Raw genomic sequence first — 13452 nt, forward strand, 5'->3', positions numbered from 1 at the left:
TTCTGTACTGACACAATAACAATGAGGTAGAATTGATTAGCAGTCTGTCTGAGTTAAAAGAAAGGTACTTGAATGTAGTCATTTGGTCTTTTATTGTGTTTCTTGTACATGTTGTGAACTTTTGACTTGATGTCATGGGCCGAGCTTTCAATGTCAAAATATGTCCTCTTGTCAATTATGGAATTGCCAAATTAAAATGTTGACAAGGTTGATTTTAACTTTAACAGGTTATCTGACATAAAGTATTTAAAGAATATAGGAAACATTTTATGAATACGCCATTCCAGATTGCAAAAAAGGAAATTGAGAATATAGCGCCCTTGCTCAAATTGGGGGTATCATCACCTCATAGTATAGTTCCTTTGGTATTCTGTAGAAGTGTAAATCAGGGATGTTTTTCGTATTGTTCAGACATTGAGGAAAGCAGCAGTGCTCTATGATAACCAAGTAACCTATACCATGCATACCCCCAAAGTACACACAGACATGAAGTAGAGCGCCACCAGAGCAAATTTTGGGAAGGCTTATTGTATGAATTTTATGCACAGCTATGAACAAACTTATACATAAATATAATTTTTTTTTAAATATAAAAGTGAACAGCAAGCACACTCCTCACTAGTGGAACCTTATTGACAACATGAAAAATATTTTTAAACTACCAATACTAAAACTTTACCAATTTATCACCAAATTATAATTTCTATAAAATTTAGTACTCCATCTTCAGGAGTCAGAACACACTGTATCTGGATGAAGATAAACTCACAGAGAGTGTTGTGGGCTAATAATAGCACAGACAAATCAGTGCCATGTCTCTCACCTTGATACAGGTCATAGGAAATTACTTGAGTGGGGCCCTTATTCATATTCAAGTGAGAACATTGTACAGTTATGAGAGAGAGACCACATTTTATTTTTCTCACCCATAATGATAAGAGCTGACTGTATTAATTTTGCAATAACAGCACATGCAAATCATTCCTCTCTGGTGTAAAAATATACTCAATGTGTCCTTACGTGAACTTTGCTAATGAATTTCTCAGCTAGTAACTCAACTCACTTCTAGTAATAGTTCTATTTCCCTCACCTACATTCACTCTATGAACACACATACCTGATCATACAAGATTTATCAAAGGTCTTTGTGGTGATATAGAAACACTTAGTCAGTACATGATTTGTATGTTTCTTTCTCCCCTTTTGGAATGTACTGTCATCTGCCATGGATTAATCTTTACATTAACGAAGCAAGAAAAATGAGCAAGTAACATAAACACTGCCAATCCCATATTACTTAACTCTGAGTTACTTACGTCATTTGAATGCGATAAGAATTTGTTCATTGTGATCTGTGTTTAGGCTTTCAGCATGATTCGCTATGGACCATGATTTACAATTGTCCCACAAGACTTTCTATTCAATTTCCGATAATATCCCCCTATTTCATCTGTCTCAACTTATCTGTCACACATCAGTAAACATTTTACCATTTTCACACGTTCCGATTTCTTTTAGTCTAAAATAAACTGCAGTAAATGAGTACAAAGATGGTGTGAATGAATGTCTGACTTGCTTCGCATCCAAGTCTGTTTTCCATTTTATCATTAATATCATAATAAATATATGAACATATTAAAATTCTCTTTTTTACTGGGGTGGGAGTGGGGGTGGGGTTGTTTGCACACAAAAATAATAAAAATTAGGAAAAACATGAATTTTATATAATCAAATAAATCTATAAATCTATTTAGTATTAATATAATGATATATAATTATGCACCTACTAAAATCAATCTTTTATTCATTTAACAATAATTTAAAATCTTTCAACAACAATAGTGACAACATCTCTTGCAATAACTTTATAATTTTCCTCATTCATACTACTGCACCATACAGATGATTAGAAAGATGGCATCGTAAGAACCCTTCTAAAGTATCTCAAATGCTTACAATCATACATTGTATAGGGAGATGAAAGTAGTAGTTATCTGTAAAAGAATGACAGTTAACATACTTACGTACAAATTGAAAGCACTTTCAGAATCAATTGTTTTGATAGAAGGGATCAATTAATAGTTGTTGCTTAGGCCTAATAAAAAAAATTGTTTGGTTACGGTTAACCGACCCCCACTGGGTTTTTCACACTGACCATAAACTTTCTTATATATATTTGAGAGAGAGAGAAAAAAAAAGAAATCATAAAAATTGTGAAGTCTCGCCAGAAATATTTTGACATCAACTTAAAAAGACAATATAAAACTGTTCTTTCAATCTATAAAGGCTATACATCTGATGAGAAGAAACCAATAACACAGAGACCATATGGAAAACAATGGAAAACATAACTACCTGAACTAGACACTCACATTATGAAAAATAAAATAAAAAATAAAATAAAATAAAAAATCTACCTACCCCACCTATTCTAAAATTGAGCATAATGAGAACTACACAATTTTTTTTTTGTTAGGTCGTAGTGTAGTATTTTTGCTTCTTGAAATGTGAAAACATCAAATGTGAACATCAAATGACCTCTTGAATTTTGAACAGAATTTCTACATGTTCACCATTTGAGAACTGAGTTGACACCTTTGACATTTACTAATGATATGTATGTACATTTGATTACCTTCATTTCCTAGGTTTAAAAGATTAATGACGGTTAGTTCAGACTTGGCTCCAGATTTATTAGGTATATATTTAGTTCAATGAGGATGTCATCATTTTTATGGTGACTCAGTCTATCAGGATAGCATTATTAACAAATACATTGTATACCCATGTAATTGTGGGGTTTTTACTACCATAGATGTTGGAAAAAAGCTCTTTCTCCAATGTCTTTGTTTTTATATTATGCAGTCATTTTACATCAGCTTTACGAAAAGTCTTTCCTCGAAACATTGGTAATTTAAAAACTTTTTACAGCTGGATTATCAATAATTTTTGCTTGTTTATGTCAATTGTATATTATATTATAGCATTACCAATTCCAGTGAATCTTGTGACGTCATCGCTGTACATTATTACTGATAATGTACTCCATTATTGGGCATCGCGGCCCCGGAACGAGCATAACAATACAAGCTTATTTGTTCTGTTTCTTCATACGACTAGGTATTTTTTCGAAATGTATGTTGTTACTTATGATTGTCATTTCCACTGTTTAAAAATACAACGCATTCATGAAACAAGTTTGTCTTCACAGCAGTTCATTGAAGTGCATATGTGTGTGTACGTGTACGTACGTGTGTCGCTATGATTAGTATTCAGCTTCCGGGCCGAACATGGCAGACGATGTTCAGCGCTGTGTATATTATACGTTGTTTTGCGTTTCTAGGTCTACAAATTCACTGGAATCGGCAAAACTATAAAATAATAACAATAATGTATGCCCTCCCAGTCCATAATGGACTCAACCAAACTTTGCACTCCATAATGGGCTCGGCTGTCGCCTCGCCCATTATGTCGTTCAAAGTTTGCTTTCGTCCATTATGGGCTGGGAGGGCGTACATTATTGTTTAAATAATGAGATCATTTACATAATATTGTTACTCATTTGCATACCGTTTTCTAAATCACTTGATACTTATGAGATCATTTGCATATGAACTGTAGCTCATCTGCATATCACTATTTTCAAAGTCACATGTATTACTTCTAATAGTAAGGTCATTTACATATGAACTAAACTCATTTGCATAATTTTGGCATTTGTAAGTCAATACTTGTAAAAATTATGCACCATTTTCGTGACAGTTGCCTTGTAGTAAACGTATAAAATGACTACCAGGAGTATTATTGCGCACATGTACTTTATTCGACCACGATAATTATAAATTTCCATAAATCACAAGATATAACCATAAACTTTATGACAACATGTATCAAACATGACAATAAAAAATGAAATATGACAGTATCATTTCAAGGACAGGATTTTAGCAGATTTTTCCTTGTGTCTTTGACAACACCAAAGAGTAGGCAGCTGTTCAGGAAATACAACATAAATATAATGTACATGCCACTACACTCTTTATATTTCAAAGAAAATTGTACTTTTCATGATCAACCCTGAGGACACGGATGACCAAAATATTAAAATACATATTTATCACTACATGAGGCTTGGTGTACATGTATATCTTTCTATAAGATGGGATGATTTTAAACCACTTTTTATTATCAACCCTGAAGGAATGTACAACCAAAATATTAAATATATATTTATCACTGCATGAGTAGAATTTTGGTTTAAAATATGTCTTTCAGTTTCAGTGACAGTATGAGTACATGGAACTTTTTACCAAAAAATCCAGAAGACATGTACAACCTCATGTCAAATAGATATTCATCATTGCGTGGGTAGAATTTTTTGTTCAATATTTATTGCAATTTTTTAAAGAAATATATGGGCAGAATTTTGGTTCGAAACATTTTTACAGTAGTAACATCCTGAGTAACATATATGACATGTTTAACTTTTTATCACCAATCTCGACTCAAGGGCATGTAAAACCAAACTATCAAATATAACTTTTTCACTGCACAAGTGAAGAATTTTGGCCTAAAATATACCTTTTACAGTGATATTATATGACTCTCATTTTCATCAACCCTTAAGACATTCATGACCCTGAAGACATTCATGATCTGAAGAAGAATACTTCTTGATAAATACATGCTTATCATTACTTGAGAGTAATTCTGGATACAAATAACTCGTCTTCACTCAGTGACATTTAGTATATGGCTCTTGGTGGTGGTTTTTTTGTAAATGTATGCATAAGCTTAACGTCATACACATTAATATTGTATGATTGTAGGCATGTGACATGTATAACTAGTATTTCTTGTATTAATTCACTGTAAAGACTACATGTATACATACATATTTGGACAGTTGCGTTCATGTCTAGACAAGGTTTTCATTAACAGTGTGGTCTGCTTAGTCTTATACCCATGTTGAATGGATAAGTAAAGAAATAAAGACATAAACAGATGAATAATTATAAATATATCAATAAAAAATAAATAAATAAATAAACAAAAAGAAATGCATAGAGATCATGATTCAGGAACTTTAAACTTTCGGCTGTCATTTTCACATGTTACCACACAGATAGTCATGTTTTGATTTACATACTATGGAAGAGTTGTAAATGTATTTACAAGTATTTACAATAACAAGTCATTATGGAAGACTGGTGTTCTCTTCATAACGTTAAGTCTGGGTATCTACTAAATCACATGGATTGTAGAAATTCTGATTGCCAAGTTCAAGGTGAGTTATTGATAGATATTTCTGGGTGTCTACTAAATCACATGGATTTGTAGAAATTCTGATTGTCAAGTTCATGGTGAGTTATTGATAGATATTTCTGGGTGTCTACTAAATCACATGGATTTTTAGAAATTCTGACTGTCAAGTTCAAGGTGAGATATTAATAGTTATTTCTGGGTGTCTACTAAATCACATGGATTTGTAGGAATTCTGATTGTCAAGTTCATGGTGAGTTATTGATAGATATTTTGGGGTGTCTACTAAATCACATGGATTTTTAGAAATTCTGATTGTCAAGTTCAAGGTGAGATATTGATAGATATTTTGGGGTGTCTACTAAATCACATGGTTGACTGATTTGTGAGGGCGCTCCATCATAGTGTACCTTTCACATTAATGGCTTTATAGAAATTTTGATTGTCAAGTTCAAGGTGAGATATCGATATTACCAGAAATGTCATACCCTGTCATCTTGTTCAATGATACATGGGAAGTCTTGCAATTCTTGGGTGAATCTGGGATCAAGGTTATGTGAAGATGACTTGTGTATGTCACAGCAATAGATAAGTAATTTTCTGTTTACAAACAAATACTCCTTGGTAGAAAGAGGATTGGGCACAAATGGACGTGCATGTACATGGATAGAACCAACTGCAATGATCTTCAGTCTGTGTCCAGGCTATTAAAAATATATTATATGGAAATGATAAATTTTCTCCATTAATATGAATATCAGTACAATATTCACTTACATATATGCTCTAATTAATATTCTTTATACTTTCAAAATTAATCATATTTAACATTATATATAACAAAGAAAGACAGGATCTATAAGGAAGTTGGCAAGTTGTCAACGAAACAGATGACTTTCAATCTCATCCCTTCCTGTACATTGTTCTATATATATGTATCACAATGACATGATATGACTGTTGTCCAGCTGCCTTGTCTGTCTTCTTTCTGGACTTCAAATGGACAGACTTGTCTTTTATAATGATTGAATTTCAATGCATGGTTTCATTTCACTATGGAGTAGTCAAAATAATTTCATAGCTGCATCTGTCTCCTATTTTATCAAGTCCTTGTTTTACAAATACATTCCTTTATAACTTAAGAAAACATCTTTTTTTCTTTCAAATTTTCATCACTTTAACTATCTATATATCCTACACTAATTTTTTATTTACCTGAAAAACATCCAGAAACTTTACTTTATAATATTTTAAGTTCATATAAAGTGTTAATATTCTATCACTGTTCTTTAACTTTAATACTTCCTGACTTTCAAAATGACCATTTATCATAATTCAATTTTTCTATTAAATTCATTTATAATTTTCCAGTTCCTGTCAGTTTCATGATTAATATTCTAGCTAAAGTCCTTACATCGAACACTAGTGCCATCAAAGCTCTCTCTCTCTCTCTCTCTCTCTCTCTCTCTCTCTCTCTCTCTCTCTCTCTCTCTCTCTCTCTCTCTCTCTCTCTCTCTCTCTCTCTCTCTCTCTCTCTCTCTCTCTCTCTCTCTCTCTCTCTCTCTCTCTCTCTCTCTCTCTCTCTCTCTCTCTCTCTCTCTCTCTCTCTCTCTCTCTCTCTCTCTCTCTCTCTCTCTCTCTCTCTCTCTCTCTCTCTCTCTCTCTCTCTCTCACATGTTCTTTTCAACGAACTTAGAACATGTATTTTCATTATAAACTACATCATCTAATTACATACAAAACATGTACTGTCCCGTTCTGATAATGGATGCTTCTCAATATTTCATTCATTTTGGCAGACAAATTGTTCTCCTGTGTGTCATAAGTCATCAAAGTTCAAGGGTAGTACAGTAATTCCTTATGTTATAAGACTGGCTATTAAAAGTATGGTAATATAAACTACAATGAGTAACACTGAAGTAAAACACTTTCTCTATGTGCTACACTCATTTATAGCATTCATACCAAGTGTAAAAGTATACTGTTCCAATTGGTTTACTTACAAGCCTAGCATGTGGCCTTTCTAATGTGGTCAATTAGCAAATGAAAACAGTATACGTTTACATTTGATATGGATGCTATAAATGATTGTAGTATATTCAGAAAACACTATACTTTGGTGTCATGGGTTGTAAAAGACGTACCAGCTGATGTGTGGTATGACTTTTAACACTGGCCACACACTGGGGTAATAACTACCTCAGTCTCCAATATCATCTTAATATTATTATAACATAGTAGTTATCATTTTATTGTTGAGACAGACAACTTCAAATGCAAATGAAACAATTATAGAGGTGTTGTGCACAGTGTGGGGATGCAGAAGTAAACAAGCTATAATGTTGATTATCAGTTGGAAATTAAACACCTGAAGTCATTTAAAATCATCAAATCCATGGTATTTTGTCAGCAGAAGCCTACTTCTTCTGAACTATAAAAGAAAAGCAAGTATCACTGTTCAATGTTATTGGGTAAAGGATTCTGCTGTGATTTGTGTCTCTGTTACTGTTGGTTTAGTCTGGATGCCAACAAGGTCTCTAACTACTAAACCATGTCTTGTCACAGTTTCATGCATCTCAGGACTTGTAGAGTAACGACTTTGACTATACTGTAAGTGGAGGTGTAAATTGTAATGATATGGTATAGGAACTAGACTACTGTTATTCTACAGTTGAATTGTGTCTACCCTTGTCTACACAAACATCATGTCCTATGAGTGAAACATCAAGGCAACTTTATTTCTCCTGTAAGTATCTATTTTAAGAATGAGATTATAATGCCACCAGTTCTGTGCACTGAGTTAGTAAAATGTCTATGATGATGAACGTGATGAATTTGACTTTATTACCCTGTGATCAGTTTGACGCCACGATCAGTAGACATGAGTTTGACTTTATAATAACGTGATCACTTTGACGCCAGAATCAGTATGCATTTCATTCAAACATTATTAAAAATACTAATGATACGTATGTCCTTGCTACTCTAATCCACTCATAAATATACGTCATAATTTATAACTGTCATGCAATGTTACAGAGAGTATGACTATGAGACTCTGACAGAGTCTGAGGACATTGCCCTCCAGCTAAAAAAATATCTCATTTCGATATAATTTACAGTTAGTTTCTAAACTGTGATGGCATCATTTGTACAGTTTGATTCCGTCATAGTTTGGCTCCAGGTTGTTTAGGTTGCTATGGTATACTGATACATCAAGAAAATCAAAACTGAAACTTGTAATATAGATTCTGATTTTCTATTAGCTTTTGTGATAGTGTTTTTCTAGATCTGATTGCAATCACTTAGCTCTTAATAGATGGTCAAGTTACTGGAGGCGAAGGCAGGTCATCAGATTCATTGTCTAAGTATGGCATCAGCTTGGGTGATACACTAAGCTTATTTGAGAACAAATTACTTAGTGACATGCTATCCTTGAAGTATAGTTACATTTCATGTTGAGTACAAATTACTAATGTACATCTCAATTGACTAACAGAACTTGTGTAGTCTTCCTGTCATTATCACTTTTATATCAAATCTTTTTTAAAGTAATTGAAAATTTCAATGCCTGTGATAACATTAACAGTGAATAGACTGCATTGAGACATATCAACCAATTAGTCATACAGATTGCACTGGAACGTACCAACCCATTTGCACTGGGGTGTACCAGCCCACTGGACATACAGACTGCGTTGGTACATACCAACCCATTTGCACTGGGGAGTACCAACCCACTGGACATACAGACTGCGTTGGTACATACCAACCCATTTGCACTGGGGAGTACCAACCCACTGGACATACAGACTGCGTTGCGATGTACTAACTCATTGGACATACAGATTCCACTGGAACGTACCAACCCATTTGCACTGGGGAGTACAACCCACTGGACATACAGACTGCATTGCGATGTACTAACTCATTGGACATACAGATTCCACTGGAACGTACCAACCAATTGGACATACAGACTGTACTGGGAAATACCAACCCATTGGACATACAGACTGTATTGGGAAATACCAACCCATTGGACACATCTGTTGGTCAATTAATAGAGTGGTGCGGTGGTGGTGGTGGTGGTATACAGAATAAGTGCAACTCTACAGTCCCTTCCCTAGCTTGTACAATGACTCTCATTTCATCGAAACACTGCTAGGTTGCATCCCTTGAAAGAATGCTACCAGGAGTTGGACGACAGTCAGCAAATACATATATCACTGTAATACACGTAACTTGTACAGCTGAGAAATTGAGCATAAGCGACCTGACAACAAGCAAATACAAGTTAGGATAGCAAGACACCTATCCACCCTGAGTATTTGGATTTGCTCAGCGTCAAAAAACACTTGAAGAGAATACTAAGTTACTGAGTGACCTAATATTACTTTCAGGAGTCAGAACACGTAGAATTAAGGTAGTAGGATTAAAGTATACAGTGAACTGATACTAATCTGGTTTTACTAACACGTCTAATTGTCACATTATCATATTTGTTGATCCATTCTCTGAATAATATATCCTTGCATAATCCTTAGTTACTTTATATCTAAGTACCCTTGCTGTACAAATAGATTACCTACTTGCAGAATAAACCACCAACAAATTTACAGTAAAAGTTTGTGAATAAAATAAATTGAAAGGTATTTTTCTTCGGAATATCTATCGACTGATACCTGTTAATAGCATCTATGCTGTTGACAGTAGGATGTCTAAAGCCTTAATTTTGTGTACAGTATTTATATGTGTGTGGGAAGGGAAGGGGTGTTTTTGTAAAAAAAAATGTGCAGTAACTAAATATCAATGATCACCACACAATATTCAATCCACAAAACTTTTGAGATATGCACACATGCAGTCAGTGGACACAGCCAGTTTCCTAGACTGTAAGATACATTGCGTTGTTCACCCCTATCAGGCTTCTTAACTTATAATGAGTGCTGGCTGATAGCATGGCACGAATGTCTGTATTTTATATTTTCCTATGCAGAACATTTATAATTACCAAATCTTCAAGCATGGAATTATTCTGTAATATATTTGCTGATCCTTTAAAAATATACATCAGTGTTTATTTTCTTGTTAATATATGCTTATTCACTGCTACCAGATATTGCAATTCAGCAGTCACCTCAAGTTTCTACAAAAATGTATATGATGACAGCCAAGGGTTAAACAAATTACAACCAGGCATGAATATTTTCATATGAAGCAGGGTTTGCAATAATCATACCTATCTTAATCAGTTACTTCCTGGAATGTGACAATTTATTCACCTGACAATTTATTCACTCTACCACATGTCCTAATCTGATGTAACTTATATAGAGCACTTTCCATCCCTTCATCTTTGACATAGTTTCCAAGATGGCCGACAGAATTTTAATACCAAATGCCAAAGGAGGTGAATTATATGTATACATGTAGCAGGACAAACTGGTTTCCATCCCTTCATCTTTGACATAGTTTCCAAGATGGTCAACAGAATTTTAATACCAAATGCCAAAGGAGGTGAATTATATGTATACATGGTAGCAGGATAAACTGGTTTACTAGCTGCAAGGCATAATCAGTTACTTCCTGGAATGTGACAATTTATTCAACTGGTCACCAGGGTCACTCTACTACATGTACTTTCAATCAGATGTTTTATGGCACACTTTTCATTCATTGACCTTTGACCTGCTTCCCAAGATGGCCGACCAAACTTTTCTGATGTGTGTATTTCTACAGTATGCTATTGCAAATAAATCTCTGCTGCAATGAACTGATACTTGAAAACCACAGTAGTATATACAAACACCACAGTCATATTATACAATGTATATTCAGACAAATTTTACAGAAAGTGATATACTCTTGACATCAACATTACTGTAAATGTAATAAAATATTGTACTTATTCTTGATTTTCAGATAATTCATGTAGATGTAGTACAAGTTGACACATAAAGTAATTTCTATTTAGTTACCATTAGTCTGATACATGTTTGTATTACTAAGTGATTACATTTCTGTGACCTTAGTATGACCTAGCTATTAAACGTTGCCTGGCTATTTTTTCATTTACTAAGGATGACAACAGATACACTGTATAAACTTAATTACCATCATCTAACATTCCTTATACACAACAACAACATTAGGCATTAATACACACAAGGTAGGCCAATGGGAGGGGGGGGGGGGGGGGGTGACGTTTACACCCGAAATAAGACAGCCAATGGACAGTGCCGTTTTAATACAATCAGACATCATAGAGGAGTGTTAATTGCTTTATGTCTGAATCAGACGACTTCAGGTATCTATTCCAAGATAGACATAAAACAACACACCTCAGTGGTTGTCAGATTCTGACATAAAACCACTCCTTATTGGCCATCTGATTCCAATGTAAAAACAGCACATTCCATATATATATATATATATATATATATATATATATATATATATATATATATATATATATATATATATATATATATATATATATATATATATATATATATATATATATATATATATATATATAATGATTCCTGTGATATGTTGTCTTTGGTATATATATATATATATATATATATATATATATATATATATATATATATATATACATATACCAAAGACAACATATCACAGGAATCGTATATTTTGAGAGTTTTGTTTTTCTTTCATATGATAACAAAAATAACAATTCAAGCAATAAATTGCATTGATTCACATAAATAGCATAACATTTTGGGTTTCTCATTTCTATCCAACTAGGTTTCTTATTTCTATCCAACTAAGTTCATAACTGCTCAATCAGTTGATACAAATTCATATCCTTTAAACTCTCCAGTCTTTCAATAGTACATTAGCAACGATGACAGTTTAGACAACAAATCCATTCAGTTCTTTGACACTGCATTTCCTGAATTCCTAATACTCAGGATGTATCTGAATTTCTGTGAATACTTGGTAAGGTCAAATGATGTACCAGTGTCTGCCTTTGTGTGTCATCGTTTCATTTCTGTCTTCATGTATCACCTTTCATTTCAGTCTGTCTTTACAAATCAAATTTCTATTTCCCTTCATTGAATTAAAGACGCCAAATTCTGTATATCTGACACATTGACCAATCAGGATGTTTTAGTGAAATTGAAACAGGATGTTCTCTCATTTAAAATTTTTTCCTTATGAAAATGAAACTGCTGGTTTAATGATATGATACAGTTACTGTTTAATATCACAAAGAAGTCTCAAAAGATAATTCTAAAGTCTAAGTAACAGAAAGACAGTTGCAAATGGTTAGGTAAATCCATGTATATCCTGTACACAATCAGATGAAGGAAAGGTAAACATCAAAATTCAAACCAATATTATTAAAGCCCAAATGATTTAACTCTCTAGCTGGTTTTACAGTTCTGGTGAATGACATTGTCAAACCAGATTGCCAAACCTCTCCAAGGGCTAAGTGTATGTGGACACCACACTTAAAAAGAGAAACAGTCTAAAGTAAAGGAAACTACTAGTTCAGGTTGAGAAATCATTACAGCAATCTTAGATTTGAATATTTATTCATTGTCTCTGAAACTCCCATTCATATTCAGAGGACAAGTAACGGCAAAATTTGCCCAGGGTTCCATTGCATGAAGTAACTTGGTTCTGGGTGTCATTGATAACAAAGAGAACAGGAAACGACTGACACATCTGGTCATCTTAGGTTATTAACAGAGGTTGCATCATATAAACACAGGGAAGTATGGAACACTACAGTCATCAATATCACATTTCAATCAACTAAATCTAAATTTGTACATGTATGGTCACTTAGTGTTTTTGTTAGGGTGGTTAGTAAGTTCCCTAGGTGTTTTAGTATGGTTCCCAACCAAAACTGTAGTATAGGGAATGGAAATCTATGCAAGGTTTGCCCAGATTTCCATCCTTTGTTACCAGGTTCCAAACCTTGGCAAAAACACTGTTGTTTCTCTATAAAATTTGTACATTGCAGGTTATTGCAATCAACAAGATGAGCCTTTATGAGACATGAACATCTTTGATGATTAAATTTGCATATTACTATTTTACTACAGTCAATGAGCTCTGCCTTGATTGGACCATGAATTTGTATGATGATGAAATTTGCATATTATTATTTGACACAACCAATGAATTAAGCCTTTCTGGAACACTGACTTT

At 33.6% G+C, this 13452-nt stretch overlaps 1 protein-coding gene across 1 annotated transcript in view; it reads right to left on the bottom strand.

Moving 5' to 3' along the window:
- Positions 1-13452, bottom strand: part of LOC144442178 (dedicator of cytokinesis protein 9-like) — a 121462-nt gene that overhangs the window by 74078 nt on the left and 33932 nt on the right. The window lies entirely within an intron of this gene.

Source organism: Glandiceps talaboti, chromosome 11, assembly GCF_964340395.1.
Source record: "Glandiceps talaboti chromosome 11, keGlaTala1.1, whole genome shotgun sequence".
Lineage (NCBI taxonomy): Eukaryota > Metazoa > Hemichordata > Enteropneusta > Spengelidae > Glandiceps > Glandiceps talaboti.